Source organism: Eurosta solidaginis, chromosome 2 (assembly GCF_040869045.1).
Source record: "Eurosta solidaginis isolate ZX-2024a chromosome 2, ASM4086904v1, whole genome shotgun sequence".
In the NCBI taxonomy this organism is placed as follows: Eukaryota; Metazoa; Arthropoda; class Insecta; order Diptera; family Tephritidae; genus Eurosta; species Eurosta solidaginis.
In genome coordinates, this window is record NC_090320.1 from 302,611,651 (window position 1) to 302,625,742 (window position 14,092).

General features: G+C 32.6%; 1 protein-coding gene across 1 annotated transcript in view; it reads left to right on the plus strand.

Moving 5' to 3' along the window:
- Positions 1-8,605: 8,605 nt before the first annotated feature.
- Positions 8,606-14,092, plus strand: part of LOC137241331 (ATP-binding cassette sub-family G member 1) — a 103,884-nt gene continuing 98,397 nt past the window's right edge. Inside the window, exon 1 of the mRNA XM_067768810.1 lies at positions 8,606-8,926. The gene's annotated coding sequence lies outside the window, so the exon portion shown is untranslated. The remainder of the gene's footprint in view (positions 8,927-14,092) is intronic.

A 14,092-nucleotide genomic window follows, 5' to 3' on the forward strand; every position in this document is an offset into this window, starting at 1 on the left:
AAGTTTGTCGCTTAGCAGTCCATATAAAGTTTAAGCGTAAACGGATATACGCGTGTTAAAAAACACGGCTAATAGCTGTTTTTTTTACTTCTACTTACGTTTACGCTTAAACTTTATATGGACTGCTAAGCGACAAACTTTAAATACACCTCTGAGATTGCTGCGCATAAAATGTGTCCTACTAAATTTCAATACGCATTATACTCAGATGTAACTGAAATATATGTCTATGTTTCACCCTCTACACTAATTCTATGCATTCTATGCGTGTCCACAATTCATCGCAACTGATTCAGCTATATGTTATACCCTATGGCCATCAGAGGGTTGTGTCTCCGCTTTTCGGTACACCCTGTGCTGTAGCTAGTTATTTAACCACTGCCGCTAGATGGGTCTCCTAAGCATTATCTAAGCGAGGATATGCGTTTTGTTTACGCGCAAACGTAAACGTATACGCATGTGAAAAAAAAAACACGGCTAATAACAATGTAAATAAATATTATGTCTAAAGACACAGAGTGAAAATTTCTGAAAGTGATCACCGAAAAACGTCAGAATTTATTTTTGAGCAACAAAGATATTTGCCGTCATCCGGTGGCAAAATCCTGAGCCAGATAAATAATTTTGCATGTAAATGCAACAACAACGATTCGAGCCAGATAAATCCAGATAGAAGTCTGGTTCAATTTGTGAGCCGGATAATTTGTTAATTACTTCTTTTTAGGTTGGCAACGCGGCCTTTAATAAACCTACTTTTTCAAAAATAGATGTCGCTGCTTAGCCTTTCGCCGTATGAGTTAAATGAAAAACAGCGGCAATATCTGCCTATCACATTTCACGTGTGCGAAAATTTCACGACATCTGCTTTTCAAGTCTCAATGATCCAGAGCATTCCCGTGAGAAGTGAGCGTGAGCCGGAGCTGTAAAACTCACTGAAATACGACAATTTTTGATAGCTATCGATAATAGAAACAAATGCTCGTCTCCGATTTTTCCAAAAAATACTGTATCCTTAATTATCACCATTTGAATTTTCTTTGCCCTTTTTCTTTTAAAGTTGAATCGCAGCCGATAGGTAAAAGTCTAGTTGAGGGGTCGATTGCTAATACGCTACCAAAACTATCGAGAGGGGTGTCAAGCGAAGCGTATTTACCTCAGTATTAATAATCCGTAGGTGGAAAAGAAAAATTTTAACTCGTTCAAATTAAACAAAAACCGAAAAATGACCCGGGGCCCCTCCGAAACCGGTGGTGGTATCCATAGTTTTTTTGCTCAGAACACCTTTCTGCATTGGTGTCTTCGACCGCGCTTATAAAAAATTACCCTGGGTAGGTCCAACACCGGTTTGTAGACCAAAACTCTATCCGCGCAAAACACTTATGTTTACAATTTTTTTGTGGGTACACCAACACGAAAATAGCCAACTTCAACTGCAAATGTCTCCCGGCAGAGATACGATTTTTCTTTTCCGCCTTCGGATTATTGTTGTTGTTGGTCAATACGCGTCTTTTGACATCTGCCCCCTATTTCCCCCCGTAGATCCGCGCCTGACTCCGAGTGTATTTCTGCCATGAAAAGCTCTCAGTGAAAACTCATCTGCCTTGCAGATGATTTATTATGTTTTTGCAGTAGGAATAGAACTATCTTGCATTTGTTTTGGGGCATCTATTCTGCATTGTAGGCATCTATCCCTCTCAATATTTTCAAGGTAGGGCAACTATCCATACAGGTAGCCATCTATCCAAAAAAAAAAAAGGGTTTCACGAAAAGCTAATTTTTTCAAAAACTGTGTATGATAGGATAAAAAATAATAATAATTCAAGCTAAAAGATTGAACTAGCTACTTTAATAAAAATTATTGGTATAAATTTAATATTTTTAAAATTAGGCGGCTTTTCTTAAAAGTGGGGCCTCTACCCTAATTGCAAAAAAAATGTGTGATGATGAACCCCTCAGACAAATAGGCTGACGAATAGAACTTGGTTTTTGGTTGAGACTACCGATTTTTCCGGTTGACACTTCATACACCTCTTTGCGAACGTGGCAAAGATTTCAAACGCAATACTTTGCCTTTGAAGAAATTTCAAAACTTACCGCAGCTCCACGTTCAAGTTCGCAAAGAGGGGTATAGATTAAATTACTACCAGTAATTCAGTGGGGGAAAGTTGAATTCCAGATTTTACCGCTAATGGACTCAATTGACAGGAGTACGTGAACGTGCCAAAGAATTTAGACGCAATGTTTCGCATGCGCAAAAATTTTAAAACTCACCACAGCTCCACATCTTCACGTTCACAAAGAGGGGTGTAGAGCAAATCAAATTACTGGAGTAATTTACTGTTATTCAGTGGTAGCAAATTGTTAATTGACGTCATTTATCAAAAAAAAACTTGGCCCAATGCAACAACAGGGTATAGCTCCAATCAGGAAACAAAATAACTATCCCCCAATAATGAAAAAACTTGAACGAAGCACTCACTATAGTGATATATATAGCTATAGCTATATTTAATGTGTATGTAATGATATCAAAGAAATGTTAAGTGCTCGGCAGCAATTGCAGATTCAATTACCTTGTTTTTTAGTATTAATTATATTCTCATTACTTTTAATTTGATATAATCTCTGATATAATCACAAACGGATTATGATTATATATTTATTGTATTGTAGTTGGTTGTTCGTCAGAGTAGATAATTAATTCATTCATATAATTATTCAATAGAAATACTAATTTAAGTATCTATCAGTATGTATTAACACTTAAATAATGTTTTTAGCCATAGTTTTCACAGCTTCAATCGGTCCACAATTGAGAAAGAGAAAGAGTGCGAGAATGCCACAAAAGTTGTAAATGCTCAAGAGCTGCTATAAATATTACAAAAAATTTTCAAAAATTGCAGAAAATTGATTTAATAATTACTTTTATAGTAATTAAGTTAAATTGATCAACCAAAATAGAATTACGGACAATTATCATAATTAATCTAGTACCTGTAGTATGCTAGATATTGGAGATGGCAAAGGGATAGCAGGATCTGCGGCTAAAAGTTAAAAATACTGGCGTACGGCAATAATCATTTTCCGAAACCACTGATAAAAAACGAAACATTAAAAATCTCTGTAAAAATTTGTATATGTACTTTAATTCATAACACCCCATTCAACCTGATTTCCTACACAAAATTTAGTAGCTCCTTTGGTTTGATGTTGTATCATGTATTTGAATACATCCGTAAGAAGAGCCATCAGCAATGAGCATAAAAAGAATCTTTGAAAAAATTTATGCAACCGCAAATACTTTTCTCGATACCTACCTTTTTCGTGGTTTTTTTTTTTACATTTTTTTACGAAAATTTTTTGAAGTTTTAAAAATTAATACTAAATAATTTTTTTTTGACAATAACTTAGCACATTCTTAGATCTTCGAGATCTACTAGAAAAATGGTATGATTTTCCGTTTTACACGGTGTTATTATTATTTATTCTATCTTCGATTGGAGCTCAAGGCCAGAACAATAATGTTTATGATAGTTATTGATTTGTTTTTAAATTTTTCTATAATTGAAAAACTTTTGGAATAGAAGGTAGAACATTTTTGAGACAAGTTGCCATAGCTGCGCATATACATAGGTCCATTTCGAAGGTTGCTAAGACTTCATCATCAGTACGCTTTAGGCACACTGCAAGCTACACAGCAGTGGTTTGTTTTGAATGATAAATTGGTACACATTTCTAAAGGTTTTCCCCTTCTCTACCCTCTTTAGATGGATTCTGAAGTCGATATTGGTTGGTTGGTTTTAAACCAATTGGTTAGGCGGTTCTTCGGCAGATGTAGTATTATTTACTAGGAAATATAAGGCCCCTAATTTGACTAAGTATAAGCTTGGAGGGGTAACCTTGCAAGAAAAATATAGCACAAAATATCTCGGAATTATAGTAGATAGTAAATTGTCATGGCAACTTCATCTGGAATAGAGATCAAAGAAAGCTTCCGTGGCATTGTATGCATGCAAAAGAATGCAAGATATCATCTCTGCAGAAAGAAGACTTAAGGCTAAAGCCCCCATTACTGATAGTTAGCATAGACTTGACTTGACTTGGCGTAAACTTGGCAACTTAGCCACGATTATACTCCACTTGGCGCATACAATCTGGCATCATAATCAGTGTTGAAATTTATTTTTAAATAAATGTCAATTTGTATGACAAAATGTCAAAATGAAATGGAAACAAACAAATGGCATCTCAAAATGTAATCGTCACTTAGAACTTACATAGAAAATCAAAATTCAACAGACTTCTAAGTCAAGTTAAGTTTTGAGTAATCAGTAACATGCAATGTTCATTTAACAGAACTGTAAGTGACAGTTCGCGAGCCAAGTCAAGTCTATGCTAAGTATCAGTAATGGAGCCTTAACGGTGGACATACTAACTGGACACTGCCTTCTGGCGTCACATGATTATAAGGCTGACCTCGTCGGTAACAGCAGGTATACGAAGTGCGAGCTGCAGGAAAAAAGGTTGAGCTCGTTCTGTGTTCGTGTCCTGCGCTCACCAGGCCAAGGCTGCAGCTATAAGGGGTAGCAGAGTTGCCAGAACTCGAGTCATCTATTAAAATATTTCCTAGAAAGCTTCTAGTATTTGCCAAGAGGACGTAGTTATTCTATATATTCTGATTGGGGTTCTTCCGTTTGGTCGTCAAACAAGTTCTGGTAGCACTATAGATACATTTAGTATATGTGAGGTCTTTATTGACCGGCTAGTTCAATCTAAGTAAAAATCAAGTAAAAAATCTATGTGAAATTTGATTAAAAAATGTAGACAATGGATCCGAAAATGTGCGCAATCTGCATATTAAAAACGTGCGAGAAAAGTAAAAAAAGGATAGAAAACGTATCGGAAAACTGTCAGAAAATTGTACAAAAAATTATCAATATTTCACCCGAGCTCTTTGGGGTTCAAGTGATAAAGGCGGCACTGGTCCAAGATCCGCTGCAACACTAGTCAAGCTGTACAGGCCACCAGAATAGCTTTGCGGGCTCCTAGGCGCCTCACCCTCTCTACGCTTTCCAGGAATAATGTTGATTTAATTTTGCATGATATGATCCTTCTGAGTGTCGCTTGAATAGAGCTAAGTATGCCAATGGTCGCATTAGCATATCCACGCGCTGTTTTAGAGTTGCCTCTGATTCATATCCAGTGTTGCTGCAGGGTTGGACAAAAATCATGGTTCAACTATATACAGGTTGGCTCATCTGTAAAGCAACAAAATATGTCTGTTCAAATTGTCAAAATCTGTGTATTGGTGTTGGTGCGAATGGTATGGAATGGAAACATAAAACTTAGCAGTTTTTGTATGTGTAAGTAGAATGTTGCCAATGTGTTGGTTTCATTTTGAGTTTGCCTTCTCCTTTTGACAATCCCTTCGACCATGCAATGACATAAATAAAATCAGCTGATGAGATGAGCCAACCTGTACATAATTGAACCATGACAAAAATTAACTAATTTCCATGGCTCAATAATATGGTTGCTCATCTCATCAGCTGATTTTATTTTTATCATTGCATGGTCGATGGGATTGTCAAAGGAGATGGCAAACTCAAAACGAAACCAACACATTAGCTATCATCCGGTGGCAAAATCCTGAGCCAGATAAATAATTTTGCATGTAAATACCTCAATAACTTTTTGAGCCAGATAAATCCAGATAGAAGTCTGGTTCAATTTATGAGCCAGATAATTTGTTAATTACTTCTTTTTAGTTTGGCAACGCTGCCCTTAATAAACCTACTTTTTCAAAAATAGATGTCGCTGCTTAGCCTTTCGCCGTATGAGTTAAATGAAAAACAGCGGCAACATCTGCCTATCACATTTCACGTGTGCGAAAATTTTACGACATCTGCTTTTCAAGTCTCAATGATCCAGAGCATTCCCGTGAGAAGTGAGCGTGAGCCGGAGCTGTAAAACTCACTGAAAGACGGCAATTGACAACATTTTCTTACGACACACAAAAACTGCTGTTTTATGTTTTCATTTCATTCCATTCGCCTAATACCAAATAACAGATTTTGACAATTTGAACCATTGTTTACTATATAGTTTGGCAGCTTAAGTAGAGGTTATGTTGCGAATAGAATGGAAGGCAGTGGACTAGGCAGTCGAATGACATATAATGAAGGAATGGTGTTCGGAGTTTTTTCAAAGTTAAAAAAAAAATTATAAAAGCTTTAATAATAAATAAAACTATTGATTTAGTAACAACAAAAACGCCATATATATTCTGTATACATAAATTTGTAAGGATTATCTCACTTTAAAATTTGAATTAAATAATCTAAATTTTTTTTGAAACTGAGTCGAGAACTGTGCGTGTGAATGTGCGAATTTTCACCGATCAGCTGTTAGTTGCGCTACTTGGTAAAATTTACAATGATTTGAACAGACATAATTTGATATTTGAACCATGCTAATTTCCAAGCAAAAAATTGATCAAAGGCTTCGCTTGCTATTAATTTTTTGACTCGACTTTGCATCAAACTTTACGTAATTTCTCTTTAACTAGTAATTTTACAAGTTTTTTAATTGTATACCCGTTTGATACGAAAGTAATGGAATATTAAACTTAGGTGTGTAATAAACACGAAAAATTACCATTTAAAGAGATTGCAGTTCAAAAGAAACCCAAAAAATCTATAGAAAATTACACTCAGGAAATGCTACGAAATCACCCGCCTTTGTAAGTGAATGACTTCATTTTCCAATTTCAGACGAACTATAACAATTTTTCAAAATTGGCTGTACTATGTGGTTTAATAAGAAAATATGATTCAATTTGTACCTTAACGAAACTTGCTTATTTAAGAAAATAAAAAGCCCGTTTAGCTTAAAAATTCTTACAAGATTCGACGAATTATCAAAATTAAAAATATTTTTGAATAGTCTATGTATATTATATTAATATCCCGAATACTGCGCTTATAAGGAAGCCGCGTTTTTAAACGGTTTTATTTAGGTTGACTTGACAGGCTGGTTGTACAGGCAGCACTTGTTTTGTAATTGAAATTTAAGTAACTTCCCGATAAGCTACAAGCATGAAACTTGTTCCGAACCCGATGACAATGCAATAATAAGAAAAAAATCGCCGCTAGGTGGCGCAAGGATAGAGCTATTCATAAAAATCGTATTTAATGTATAGCCAACCTTCTATTTTACTTTATTTTGTTATTTATTTTATTTTATATTTTTTTGTTTGATATCGTTTTATTTCATTAAATTCTTTTTAAATTAATTTTATTTTGTTTTATTCTACTTTTGTTATGTTTTGCTTAATATTTTTTATCTTGTATTATTGTAATTTATTTTTTGTTTCCATTTTATTCCAATGTGATCATGGAAATGTTTATAGTAAGTTATAAATGGTAATAGGGAAGTAGGCGTTATTTTCCATAATATATGACGCCCTATTTCCCCATTGGGCGTTTTTTCCAACTTATAGCTTGGCTCCCACCTATATCACCCTTCTTTAGAGATGTTTACAAGAGTTCATTTGGTGGACTTTTATATCACTACGTGTAGTGCAGCCAGGTCGGATTACCTCCAAAGCCGTTGCGAAAAATGCGTGCATGGCCTCTCTTATACAAACATACGGATTGCAGTTTTGTGTGTAATTGCCTCACTGTCAATCTAGTTGCTCTCGATGCCCATGTATCGAACCATACACTATAACAGGTTTAACTAAAATAGTATATTTTTATACATAGGGCAGGTGGGCTGCACTCCACAATGTGATTCACTTCTGATGTTAATTCCAATGCCATATTATCTATGACTATAGTTCTCAGCCCTGTTAGGATCTGGTGAAAGGCGCTTTTAGAAGGGTTGATGTAGAGGTTCTTACTGGCGTACCATTTATTTCCTTTAGTGTTATCTGTATGGTGTCTAAGTGTGTATTGTGGTATTTTGCCCATGCAGCAATATTAATGCCATTCGAAGGACCTCCCTCTCGAACTTAAAATCCCATGTCCACTTGGGCAGACGAGTTGAAGAACCCAAATCCAAAATCCCATGTCCATGAGGGTAAACGAGTTGAAGAGCCTTGTTTTAACACAGACTGCTTTCAAGGCCCGATAGTTTTATAGCCTTGCTCTTCCTATAAGGCTTTAAGGTGCGAAATATGCATTTTTTTTTAATAATTCGCCCTGAAGTCTCTCATCACTGAAATCTTTTGATAAAAATAAAAAAAAATTGCCTAATGACGACAATAGTCTAAATGTCGTTAGCATAAAAATATAATTCTAATTGATCTTTTCTTCAATGATTTGCAGTCTGTCTGGTATTGAAATCCGGTTGGAGAGTTTGCGCTCTCGCAAAGTTACCGACCGGTGTTTCCTGAACTTAAATCCCATATTTTGTTGATTGTCAAGAGTATCGTGGTAAATAATACGTTTAAATATAATATATAGAGAAATGTAAGTAAAAACATTATGTATATTCAATTTAATATACTTACACAGTTTTAAATAAAAAGCTTTATTTCTTTTTTTGCGTTTCTCATTCTCAGTAATCAAAGTGACTATGAACCGAAACATCGTATCGGCAACCACTTTAGCTTGGGTTGTTTGTGAATTGGTATTGATGTTAATATTGCTTTTTTAGCGGTTAACTAAAAATGTTAGAAGTCAGTCGACGAGCAACGTTCGAACAACGCGGAACCAGTAACTAGCTCTAGAACACGGAAGTTGTTAGTTTATCCAACTGCGATATCTAAAACAATTATTTGTTTTAATGTCGAAGAAATTTGAAAAATTGTGTGGTATACATATGAACTTATGTATAGAAGTGGAAATACTAACAACGCGTTGCGCAAATTTATTTTTTGCGATCAAGTGAAATAACAGTGTGCATATAACTAAAAAACAAGGTATTACATATTTTATGTGGTTACAGTTTTATCAAATATATATTGGTGTAAAGATAGCGTGCCGCGTCTACCACACAAAAGGTTTTAGGATTAAAGCCCGGTAAGGCAACATCAAAATCTTAAAAAAAAGGACGTGTGCACTCTGGGACTGCCGCGGTAAAGCTATTGCATATTATCAACTTATGCAATTATAATATTTATGCAACATTTTGTTTTCTTTGATATTAATTCAAGTTTTGTCTTTGATATTAATTCAAGTTACACTTTTTAAGCGTGGTGACCGATAAGAAAACAATTTTTTTTACTTTTGTTGAATAAATGAGAAGTTAATATTGGTTAAAAAATTTGTATTATTATCTTACAAGATATGTACATACATAGGTTATTCAGGAATATTTATAATTGAAATTATAGGTTTATGGTAGCTGAAATAGAAAACATACGTTTGAGACTTGATATCCTCTAAAAATTTGAAAATACCGCGTCAATGGTGGTCCCATTTTTTGCTGTGGATTCTTTTGGATAATTATTTATTTTCAAATTGAATTTTCCAAAAAGCAAACTTGTCAACCGCTCTGATTTTTTATCAGCGAAATTGATGTTGAATTCTCCGGCCAAGATAACTAATGAAACTTTAACTTTCACTTTAACTTTAACTTTATGATAGAGATCCAATTTTATGTATTTGGCCTGTTGCTAACACGGAACCTTTTTCGAACCTTTTCGAACCTTTTTTGACAAATATCCGTTACGGTTTTTTTTGATTTAATCGCCAAGCCCGCGATAAAATCTTAAAAATGGTTCAAGCGGGATCGCAGGTTAGTATTGGTTTTTACAAACACTCCGGGTGGCGTTATGCATGAAAATCTTCTCAACGTAAATTCATCTGCTTGTAGATGACGTTAGAAGTCGTCATAAAACGTGAAAGCCCGTCCCGCCAATTTGTAGGAAGAATTTAAAGATAGCACTATGATAATTGGAAGAGAACCTCGGCGTAAAACGCTCCGGAGGTATATCGTATCGGAGGTATATTGTATTTTTTTTTGGTAACTGAAAAGTTTACTTAAAAAAACAGAATCTATATCTATAAAATTCAATGTCTATTCGTTTGGGCACTTATAAATTTTGAACCACACAATGGAATGACCTGAAATTTTGTGTAGTTTTTCCTAGGCATTCCTGGAAGTAACATAGGCATGTTTTTGTGATGAAACTTGAAAAATTTTGTTTCGCGGGAGGAGCCGCGGGTTTAGTATTCTATATTATTGAAAAGCGAAATAATTAAAATGGCATACATGGAGCCGATTAAAAAAGTGATAGTTGAAAAAATAATTTGAAGCTTTCAATTACTTTTCAGAATTCATACATATAATTCGGACATAAATTGGTAAGCTATTTTATGAAACACATGTGAAAATCACCGATATAGGTTTTATTTTTTTTTTAGTTGCAACTATAGTGTTAACTACTTTGTACTCTTTACTTTAATTTTTAAAATAATTTTAATTGAGTTTTCGTGTTAACTTAAAATTTTGAATAACTTCAAAAAAAGAAAATTCTAATTAGTTGGAAAATATCTAAACTCAAAAATAAACAAAAATAATATTTTATACTTCAAATAAATAACATAATATTTTTAAAAAATAAATATATAAATATTTGGTTAACCACCAAATATATTGGCGATCTTACCAACGATCCTGCAATCGAATCAATTAAACCCCAATAAGTTCAAGAACGATATAATTTTCGTTTGACAAAAGTGGTGTAGTACTTCCGCGCAACCAATTTTTCTCATCTAGCTGAAAGTAGCTACCAACAGAAGCTCATGCGAAGTTTCAACCGTCTTCAACCGTCATCTTGCCAATATTAAATGCAAAACTTAAAATATAAAAGACACGTGTGGTTCAAGTTATCATGAATTGTTTAACGCAACTTAAAAATATATGAAGAAAAATGAAAACAATCCAGTGTAACTCGTAAACTAGAACATTTTATGCAATACACAAAATTGCTTTGTAACCAAACAACCAGTTATTTATGTACATACAACATTTTTAAGTGCACGAACTGATTTGCGATTTGCGAAAGCAAAAAAATGTTAAAGTAATGAAATTTTTTACAATTTGTACATTCTACATGTATGAAAGCTATTTGCTCATCAGAGAAATCGATATACATAACTCAATAGACCTTCTAATCACCAGACTGGCCAGACTTCCAACTACAATCAAAACGAAAATATTTATCAACAATCAAAATTTCTCGAATAACGTAAATGCCATTGCCAATCATCAATCAACTACTTATTAATTTTAATATTTTTTTATTAAATTTAATTTTATGTAAGTACAATTTTTATTCTAATATTAAATTTAAAATTTTTCAATTATAATTTAAATTAAAATTTTAAACCTTTTAAATTTCAAATTTATTTTAAGATTATTTTTATATCTTAAAAATTTTAATATAAGTTATTTAAATTTATTTATTTTTTATATAAAATTAAATATTGTATTTAAATTGTTAACTCCCTTTCCAAAAAATTCTTAAATATTTTCTTATTTTCAAAATTTTCATTTAAATTTCTTTTCATATGGTTCTACGTTCACCAATACGAACTCGTAAATTTACAAATGCAGAAAATCAAAATATCAACCATACAAATAACATCATGACTCACAATACAACTCAAAATTCTAACATTAATACAACACAAAACAACATCTCTAATACAACACAAAATACTTCAACACAAGATAACTTTACAAATTTTCCTTCTACTAAATCTATTAAATTACCACAATTTTGGCAAGATTGTCCTGATGCCTGGTTTTTGCTTGTTGAAGGACAATTTGAAATTAACAATATCAATGATGACAATTTAAAATTTCAAAATGTTCTAATTACTCTTCAACGAGATACTATATCTAAAATTTTAGATGTTATTAACCCTCCTCCTCTTTTTAATAAATATGATACAATCAAAAAAATTATATGTGAAAGATTTTCTCTTAGCGAAGAAAAACGATTAGAACAATTATTTTCAAAAACTGAACTTGGTGATCGTTCACCATCTGAATTATTCAGATTTATGAAATCACTTATAGGTACTGACTCCATTGTAAGTCAAGAATTACTTTTCAAATTATGGATTCGTAAATTGCCACAAGAAATACAAATCCATTTAACTTCTAGTAACAATCAAAATAAAGATGAAGTAATTATTTTAGCTGACAAACTTTTTGATTTAATCAACAAACGTCATTCTTCCAAATCTCCTGTAGTCTCAAGTATAAATAATAATATTTTAGAACAATGCGTTAAAAATTTAACTGAATTAACTACGGCTATTTATCAAAATTTAAATAAAATTTCTAATGATATTAATCAATTACAAATCCGTTCAAGATCTAAAGATAGAGATAGATCTAAATCTCGAAATTTTTCAAGATCAAAAAATTTTTCAAACAATCGTAAATTTAATTCACAAACAACTATTTGTTGGTATCACAAACAATTTAAGAATAACGCTCTTAAGTGTATACCCCCATGCAATTTTAATCAAAATCATAATTCAAATTGCGAACAAAATTTAAACTGAAACGATCCATTATGACGGTGACGGATAATGGAACTATTATTAAACCTACTCGTCGCCTATTCATATTTGATAAATTCAATAAACTTAATTTTCTTATCGATACCGGCGCAGTTGTATCAGTTATTCCTTTTTCTAAATTTAAAATTTATAAAAGAAATTCGGATCTTACTTTAACTGCAGCAAACGGTTCTTCAATTGAAACTTTCGGTACAAAACTACTTAAAATTGATTTAGGTTTAAGAAGAGATTTTGAATTTCCATTCATTATTGCGAATATTGATACACCAATTTTAGGAGCAAACTTTTTAGAAAAATTCGGTATTATTGTCAATATTAAAAATAAAGAAATAATGGATTCTACTACAAAAATTAAAGTTACTGGATCTTCTGGATTTTCTGATATTTTCTCACTCAAAATTCCTATTGTCGAAAATAAGTTTTCAAAATTACTAAATGAATTTCCGTCTATTACCTGTGAACCAGATTATACTAAAAAAGTTAAACACCATACGGTTCACAGGATAGAAACAAAAGGTATTTTACCATTTTCGAAACCCAGACGTCTTGATCCAATCAAACTTAAAATTGCTAAAACTGAATTTGAATTTTTAGTTAAAACTGGTATATGCAGACCCTCAAATTCTCCTATTGCATCTCCACTTCATCTCGTTCCTAAAAAAGAACCATATGATTGGAGACCTTGCGGAGACTATCGAAGACTTAATTTTATTACTACACCAGATCGGTATCCTTTACCACATATTCACGATTTAACAATTGATTTAAAAAACAAACAATTTTTTTCCAAAATTGATCTTGTGCGTGCCTACCACCAAATTCCAATGGCAGAAGAAGACATTCATAAAACTGCAATAACTACCCCTTTTGGAATGTTTGAATTCGTAAGAATGCCTTTCGGTTTACGAAACAGTGCTCAAACTTTCCAACGCTTTATTAATGAAGTATTTTCTGATTTCGATTTTGTATTTACATACATTGATGACATTCTTATTGCCAGTGATAATGAAGATCAACATATAAATCATTTAAAATCAGTTTTCAAAAGACTTGAAGAATATAATTTAAATATCAAACCTTCAAAATGTACTCTCGGTGTAAATAAATTAAATTTTTTAAGTTACGAAATTTCAGGCGAAGGTATTAATACATCTTTAGATAGAATTGAAATCATAACAAATTTTGAAAAACCAATTTCTATAAATAAATTACAAAAATTTTTAGGTATGATAAATTACTATCACAGATATATTAAAATGTTAGCAACAGAACTTAGTCCTCTGCATGAAATGTTAACACATGCAATTAAAAACAAACTCAAACAATTAAATTGGACAAATGAAACCACAACAGCTTTCGAAAATGTTAAAAAACTTTTTGCTAAAAATACTTTACTTACACATTTCGACAAAAATGGTACTTTATCATTAGCAGTAGATGCATCAAATGTTGCTATTGGAGCAGTTCTTCAACAAACTAGCAATAATATACTAGAACCCTTAGCTTATTTTTCAAGAAAATTAACTACAACAGAAACTAAATAT